The following is a 7,267-nucleotide window of genomic DNA, read 5'->3' on the forward strand; positions in this document are numbered from 1 at the left end:
TTTTCTCTTTCATGCCAATAAATTTGGCTTTCTTTCGTTGTGTTGTTTTGCACAATCTGCCTTCTTTTTCAACACCACTAACACTTGTCAACACCTACTACCCTACCTATCCAACATTCATCCCTTTCTCTCCCTTTGTCATTTTTTTTTTCCTTCAATGACAACATTATTCTCTCCTTTTTCGGTTCTAGCACCTCCCTTTCTTCCACTAGTTTCAATTTTTAAATTTGTCACATGCCTTTCCCATGCTTTACTTTTTAAATATTTTTAGCTTCTTCCTCTTTAATCTTCCGATGTGGTTTCCTCTACTGCTATGCAGTCGGCCTTTTTTCATGTCCTCTTCATCCTCTGCTTCCTTCTTCCACCTGCAATTTACAACTGCCTTCACATTTCTTCAGTCCCAATCCGCCATGGCAGCTCCATCGGCACCTCTAAACCCTTTCACAGTCCTCTTGTCCCTCCTTAGTCCTTTCCTTTGTGATCAGAACAAAGTCTCACTCGCTTTGTGATCTCCAACTTCTCTGTCATCCAAAGAATCGAATCGATACTGGAATACAGGGAATTGGGGTAGCTTCTTCTCTTTCACCTTTTTTTATATTTACTCTCCATCTCAAATATCTCACCATTTCTTCCCAAACTCAGTCCCCTTCTCAAGCTCATCACCCACGAAAACCCTTTTCTGGTTCTCTCATTGCTCACTTGAGCACCCTTTTCAAAGTTTTCCTTCATTTTTCTTATCAGACAACTTTTTTGTCAGGCACAATTTTTCTTTCCTCCTTTTTCTTTATGGTCATGTTTTGTCTTTACGTTACTTTTTAATATTTGTTAGTCCTTCCCTGTCATGTGCTCCTGCACCCTTCTATTTCTCTTCTTTATTTTTCCCACGCTGTCTCTCTTTATTCACTCTCCACTACCCAACTCTTATTTCTTTTTCGGTGGGTCTCTCATTTGTTTTATTTTATTTTATTTTATCTCATTTTTCAACAACCTATCCACGTGATGGTTGCTCCCTTTAATTATTTTTTATCCTATCTTCTTCCAATTTGGGTTGTTGCTCCTTTTAATTATTATTTTTTCCTTATCCTCTCTTCTTCCAATTTGATCTTCTTTTCTTTATTGATTTTATTTGCTTTTGCCAACTTATTGGCCCGAGGGTGTTTTTCTTTTTTTCACATTGTCTACCTTTTTCTCCTCTTCAATATGACTTCTCTCTCACGACAACATCTTGTGTTTTCTTATTCTTATTCTTTTTTATGGTTTCTTTTCTCACCAACAAAGTGCTATCTCTTGTGCTCTTCTTCTTTTTCCTGTTCGTCTCACGCCCTTTTTTTTCCTTCTCTGTCTATTTTTCCATTGGTATCTTTTATCATCTTTTTTTCTATGTTGGCTCCCTTATATGCTTAACCTCATGCTCCTATTTATTTTCCTCTCATGCTTAATCGCATGCTCTCTCTCTGTGCACGCATGTATGGCCTTTTCCCATTTGATAATGTGTTTCACTTCCTTTTTATTTGTTCAAATTGTGTTCATCCTTTATGTTCCTTATATTATTGAAGCCACAATTTTCTTTCTCAGACTTTGTTCTCATCTCCACGTGTAATCTGTCTTCCATTTGTTTCACCTTATTTGTATTTTTATTTTTTGTTATCTTCTCTTCACCCGTGTCTGCCCAAAGTCACTCGTGTCTTCTTACTCTCTATTTATTTGGGTGTTACTTTCTCCAAATCTCGACTTTCATACATCGTCGGATTTGAGGGGGAGTGACACCGCTGCTCATATATTCCACTGCAATTTACCTACCTATCTGCAATGGCTTATTGTCCGTCCATGTTTCTCAAGTACCACTGATCATATGGCTCCATCGACCCTTTCTCTTTAGGGGGAGAGGGGGAGTGAAGAGAAGTTGTCTATGATGTTGTTGCTGCCACAGTTGTTTGCCCTGCCTTGTCTTGCTGGTGCCAGTGCCTTATATTGCTCTTGCTGGTGCCAGTGCCCTGTGTTGCTCTTGCTGCGGACAGTGTTGATTACTGTTGATGATGCTTGTTATGTCTCTTGCTGGGGACAGTATTGTTGCTCCTGCCTGTTATGTCTCTTGCTGGGGACAATGTTGTTGCTCCTGCCTGTTATGACTCTTGCTGCTAGCCAGTGTTGTTGCTTCTGCCTGTTATGTCTCTTGTTGGGGACAATGTTATTGCTCCTGCATGTTATGTCTCTTGCTGGGGACAGTATTGTTGCTCCCGCCTGTTAAGTCTCTTGTTGGGGACAATGTTGTTGCTCCTGCCTGTTATGACTCTTGCTGCTGCCAGTGTTGTTGCTTCTGCCTGTTATGTCTCTTGTTGGGGAAAATATTGTTGCTCTTGTTGGTACCAATATTGTTGCTCATGCCTTTGCTGGTTTTCTGTGTCCTTTGCCGTGTTCACAGGGTTTCTGTGTCCTTGCCGTGTCCACAGGGTTTCTGTGTCATTTGCCGTGTTCACAGGGTTTCTGTGTTCTTTACCTTACCTTTGCCGTGTTCACAGGGTTTCTGTGTTCTTTGCTTTGCCTTTACCTTGTTCGCATGGTTTATGTGATCTACCGACCAACCGGCTGCACTTGGATTTGGTGTTGCCACCGACAGACCGAAATGATTAACTTCGATGTGGCCTTTGCTCCACATGTGGCCCACTATGCAGTGGTCCCACGTGAGGGGGCATGTTGAAGTGGATCGACATTCTATTAAGAAGAAGCTTGATGCAGAAATATTAATATCGACAGTCTCTCTTTTGGCAAGTTGGTCATTGATGACATCTATGCACAACTTGAGGGGGAGTGTTAGCTAAAGCTATGTTTCCTTGTTTTATGGGAACATTGTTTCCTTGTTTCATGAAACCTTGTTTTCTTGTTTGTAGTTGTAGGACTTGTATAAATATGTTGTAATCAATAAAAACTGATACAAGTTGAAAACCCAGAAAATTATCTTCTCTCATTTTCATATTCTCTTATATTTTCATATTCTAACTTCTCATGTTTTAGCAAATACATCTTCAAGCATCTACCTTTGCTGCTGCAGATGCATAACTTACGCTGCTGTCCCTTATAGTTTTGCACTGGCTCGACTGCTCATATCGGAGAAAATTGATCTTTATGCTCGTTGAACAGTTTTTCAGCATATGAATGCATTGAAATATGATTGAAAGGGATGAAATAATGATCAAAACCAATATTCTAGATGCAGTTAACTGAAGAACTGGAGTCCAAGTTATGAGCAATGAAAAAAAAAACCATTTTGCAGTCTAGGTAAACTAAGTTTAATTCTTCAAAAAAATTCTTCTCCCTCAGATTTTCCCCTTCAACCTGATTTGATGTCTTCAATATAGTCACTAAAACCCTAGCTTGATGTATTTGCAGGGATGCCAGACCCGCCAGGAAAAAAGAAATCCAAAGAAACAAATGCCATTCAAGTTTTTGAAACATCGGCCGCCTAGGCAGGCTAGGCGGCTCCCTTTTTTGTTTTTTTTCCTATAAATAGTATAGCCGCCCGAAAATACTCCTTAAATAATATACTTAAAAGGTATAGCCACACGGCTGTACCGCTTAAATAATATATTTATAGAGTATAGCCGCTCGGCTGTACGCCTTAAATAATATATTTGAACAGTATACACAGAGAATGCATCTAACATAGTCTTTGAATATGGGCTATGTTTCTTCAACCACCACAACTACAACCAAACACACAGAATACAGATTGCTTTCAAAAATAAAAAACAAAGAAAATTTGAAAGCATAAGCAAAAGCATGCCATGTCCAAAAATCCTATGTGCTGTATCAAATACAAAATACTTCTATACATGTCTTTAACAGATGAATGCATCCCTCCTTCAAGAACTATGCCATTGAAATAAACTCATGAACACAGACAACCTCATTGTTTCAATCAGGTAGGTCCTAAAATGAAGGAGCTAAAAGAAAGCTAACCTCATTGTTACAAATGCAGTTGCCTTCCCCTTGCTGTTTCAATAGCCTCTGGATCTGCAAAATGTTTTCAAACCAGAGAACACTACCCAAAGTTTATTCCAAAGAAAGCTTAATCATTTTCACAAGGAAACTCATACTAAATAGTAAACAAGACTGCATCCCTTGGAGCATGAAGAGCTACATGAAGCACTGATCTATTTTCTGTGCTGTTTATCATATCTCATCTCTACATAAGAAATCGGAGGGTATCGGTTATTAGTGGCAATCTACAAGCAGGAGGAACCCTATGAGGGTTCATGAAATGCATATTTACTTGAGTTAAACATTACAGTCAATTTGATGAAAATTAAATTGCTTAATGTCTCAAAGGAGAATACATCTTCAAGCATCTACCTTTGCCTGCCGCTGCAGATGCATAACTTATGCTGATGTCCCTCAAAGTTTTGCACTGACTCGACTGCTCATATCGGAGAAAATTGATCTTTATGCTCGTTGAACAGTTCTTCAACATCTGAATCCATTGAAATATGATTGAAAGGGATGAAAAAGTGATCGAAACCAATATTCTAGATGCAGTTAACTGAAGAGCTGGAGTCAAACTCATGAGCAATGAAAAATAACCATTTTGCACTCTAGGCAAACTAAGTTTAATTCTTCAAAAAATGACCCTCGCATTTTTCCTCTCTACCTGATTTGATGTCTCCAATATGTCAATATGAAATAGAAATAACAAGGATATCTTTAGAACCTTCGTCCTCATGAACTCAATAAATAGCATCACCATCAAAATCGAAAAGAAAAAGAAGCACATAAATTCAGAATTACCAGCGGATAATGAAAAATTGTTAATTAAATTTAGTGATAATCTGAATGTTTAATCAACTAAAGGCAAGAGAACAAAGGAAATTTCCATACTATAAGATTAGTGCTGATTGTTACCATTCCATATGCTTTGCAATTGCATCAAATTGTTACGCTCAATCATGAGAAAGAGAGAGGGGCAGGCATATATTCAAAACTTACATTTTATCAGACAAAATCAATGATTAACTACAAAGACATAATAAACCTTCACTCCATCATACCATCTTGAGGACTAAATTATTCAATTATAAAATTACTAAGCTATTCCAAATATGATTCATTCCCGCCCACTCCCAAGCTCATACACGTTTGTTTAAATTAACCCAAAGATTATTAAGCAAAAATCCTGAACTGAAACAACGTGTTCATATACTTGAAGAAGTGCTATAGCAGTGCACTAACAACGTGTTCATATACTTGAAGAAGTGCTATAGCAGTGCACTAACCCAAGCATTTGGGATATGCGGTATCAGTTCAAACGTTCAACATAGTTTCAGCTGTTGTAAAAGTCTTCGAAACTACCACAACTGCAAATATGGGCCATGTTAGAGGATTTTTACAGAATGCATCAAATTCCAAGACTACAACCAAATATTTACACAGAGAATGCATGTAACATAGTCTCTAAATATGGGCTATGTTTCTTCAACCACCACAAATACAACCAAACACGCAGAATACAGATTGCTTTCAAAAATAAAAAAACAAATAATATTTGAAAGCATAAGCAAAAGCATGCCATGTCCTAAAATCGTATGTGTCGTAGCAAATACAAAATGCTTCTTTACATGTCTTTAACAGATGAATGCATCCCTCCTTCAAGAATTATGCCACTGAAATAAACTCATGAACACAGACAATCTCATTGTTCCAATCAGGTAGGTCCTAAAATGAAGGAGCTAAAAGAAAGCTAATCCGCAATGTTTGACAGCAGTAGTGGGAAATCCCTTCAAAAGCCTCAAGACATGGATTCATACCATTAGCATCTTACCGGCTCTTAATTCATTGATATAGAGAACTAGAAAATAATCACTTAAAAATTGATACGTAAGTACTTATAAATGCAGTTGCCTTCCCCTTGCTGTTTCGATAGCCTCTGGATTGCAAAATGTAATCAAACCAGTGAACACTACCCAAAGTTTATTCCAAAGAAAAGTTTAATTATTTTCACAAGGAAACTCACACTAAATATTAAACAAGACTGCAAAATAGAGTTATAAATTGACAAAATGGAAAGAATCATCTAAACCTGTTTGAAGAGGACCTAAGAAGCTGCCACCGATACCAACAGCTATATTATCTTGCATCTCTCTGGGAGTTTTTGATTTACTCTTTTTGCCCATCTTATGGATCCAAAACCTGCATTTCACCCAGATTACATTACTGAGAATTGACAAAATGTATTTGCAGAGATGCCAGACCTGCCAGGAAAAAAGAAATCTGAAAAAAAAAAAACGACATTCAACTTTTTGAAAAATCGGCCGCCTAGGCGGGCTAGGCGGTTCCCTTTTTTAAAAAAAAATAAATAAATAGTATAGCCGCTCGGCTATACTATATTTAAGTTCCATAATTGCAATAGACTCGCCAGGAAAAAAAAAATCTGGGAAAAAAAAAACGCCATTCTAGTTTTCGAAAAATCGGCGGGCTAGGCGGTTCCTTTTTAAATAATTAGTATAGCCGCCCGGCTATACTATATTTAAGTTTCAATTTGCAATTCTGTCTGAAGGTACTCTATCTTTCAGAAAAAGGAAAATAAATAATTCAATATGAGGTCTCTCAATTCTGAAACTGATTTATAGTTTTTCTCTGTTTATGCACTGGGAGCATACGAGCATGGGAATGTCTAATATTTAAGTTTCAGATTTTGCCTTTAAAATGTTTTGGTAGCTTCTCATTATATCAGGGCTGGTCTACACAAATGGAGGTGATGCCATTTTGGTGTTAGCATCAAATGGCATTCATTTTATTTGGAAATGGCCACAGGACCTTAATTCTAGTGGAGTGGTAAAGAATGACATGCTTTATAATTCCTTCCTAATAGATTTCTCCTCTATTTCCTTTCGAATTGAAACCGAAGCGACAGTTGGTCATTGGATTTTGATGATATTGATTGAACATAGGCAACTCCCAAGGTTCACCCTAATTTAAGGAAAAGAAGGCATTGGCGGACCCAGAAATTTTTTAGCGGAGGTGCAATATTGACTAAGTATGAAAAATGGTTTTTTAGAATAATCGTTTTCTCAAGATAATTTTTGGCGGCTTTTATTCTTTACACATCAAATAAGAAAACTTGATTTTATGGGATTTTAGTATGAAGTATATATTGACTTAATGAGCCATCATTTTTATCCTAAATTGTATTTTGCACTAAAACCGATTTTCATATTTTGATTTGGTGGGAATTTGATTTTCTAGTATTTTTATTTAAATCCAAATGGGGGGTACT

Source organism: Prunus avium, chromosome 6 (genome assembly GCF_965620075.1).
Source record: "Prunus avium chromosome 6, drPruAviu1.hap1.1, whole genome shotgun sequence".
Taxonomy (NCBI): domain Eukaryota; kingdom Viridiplantae; phylum Streptophyta; class Magnoliopsida; order Rosales; family Rosaceae; genus Prunus; species Prunus avium.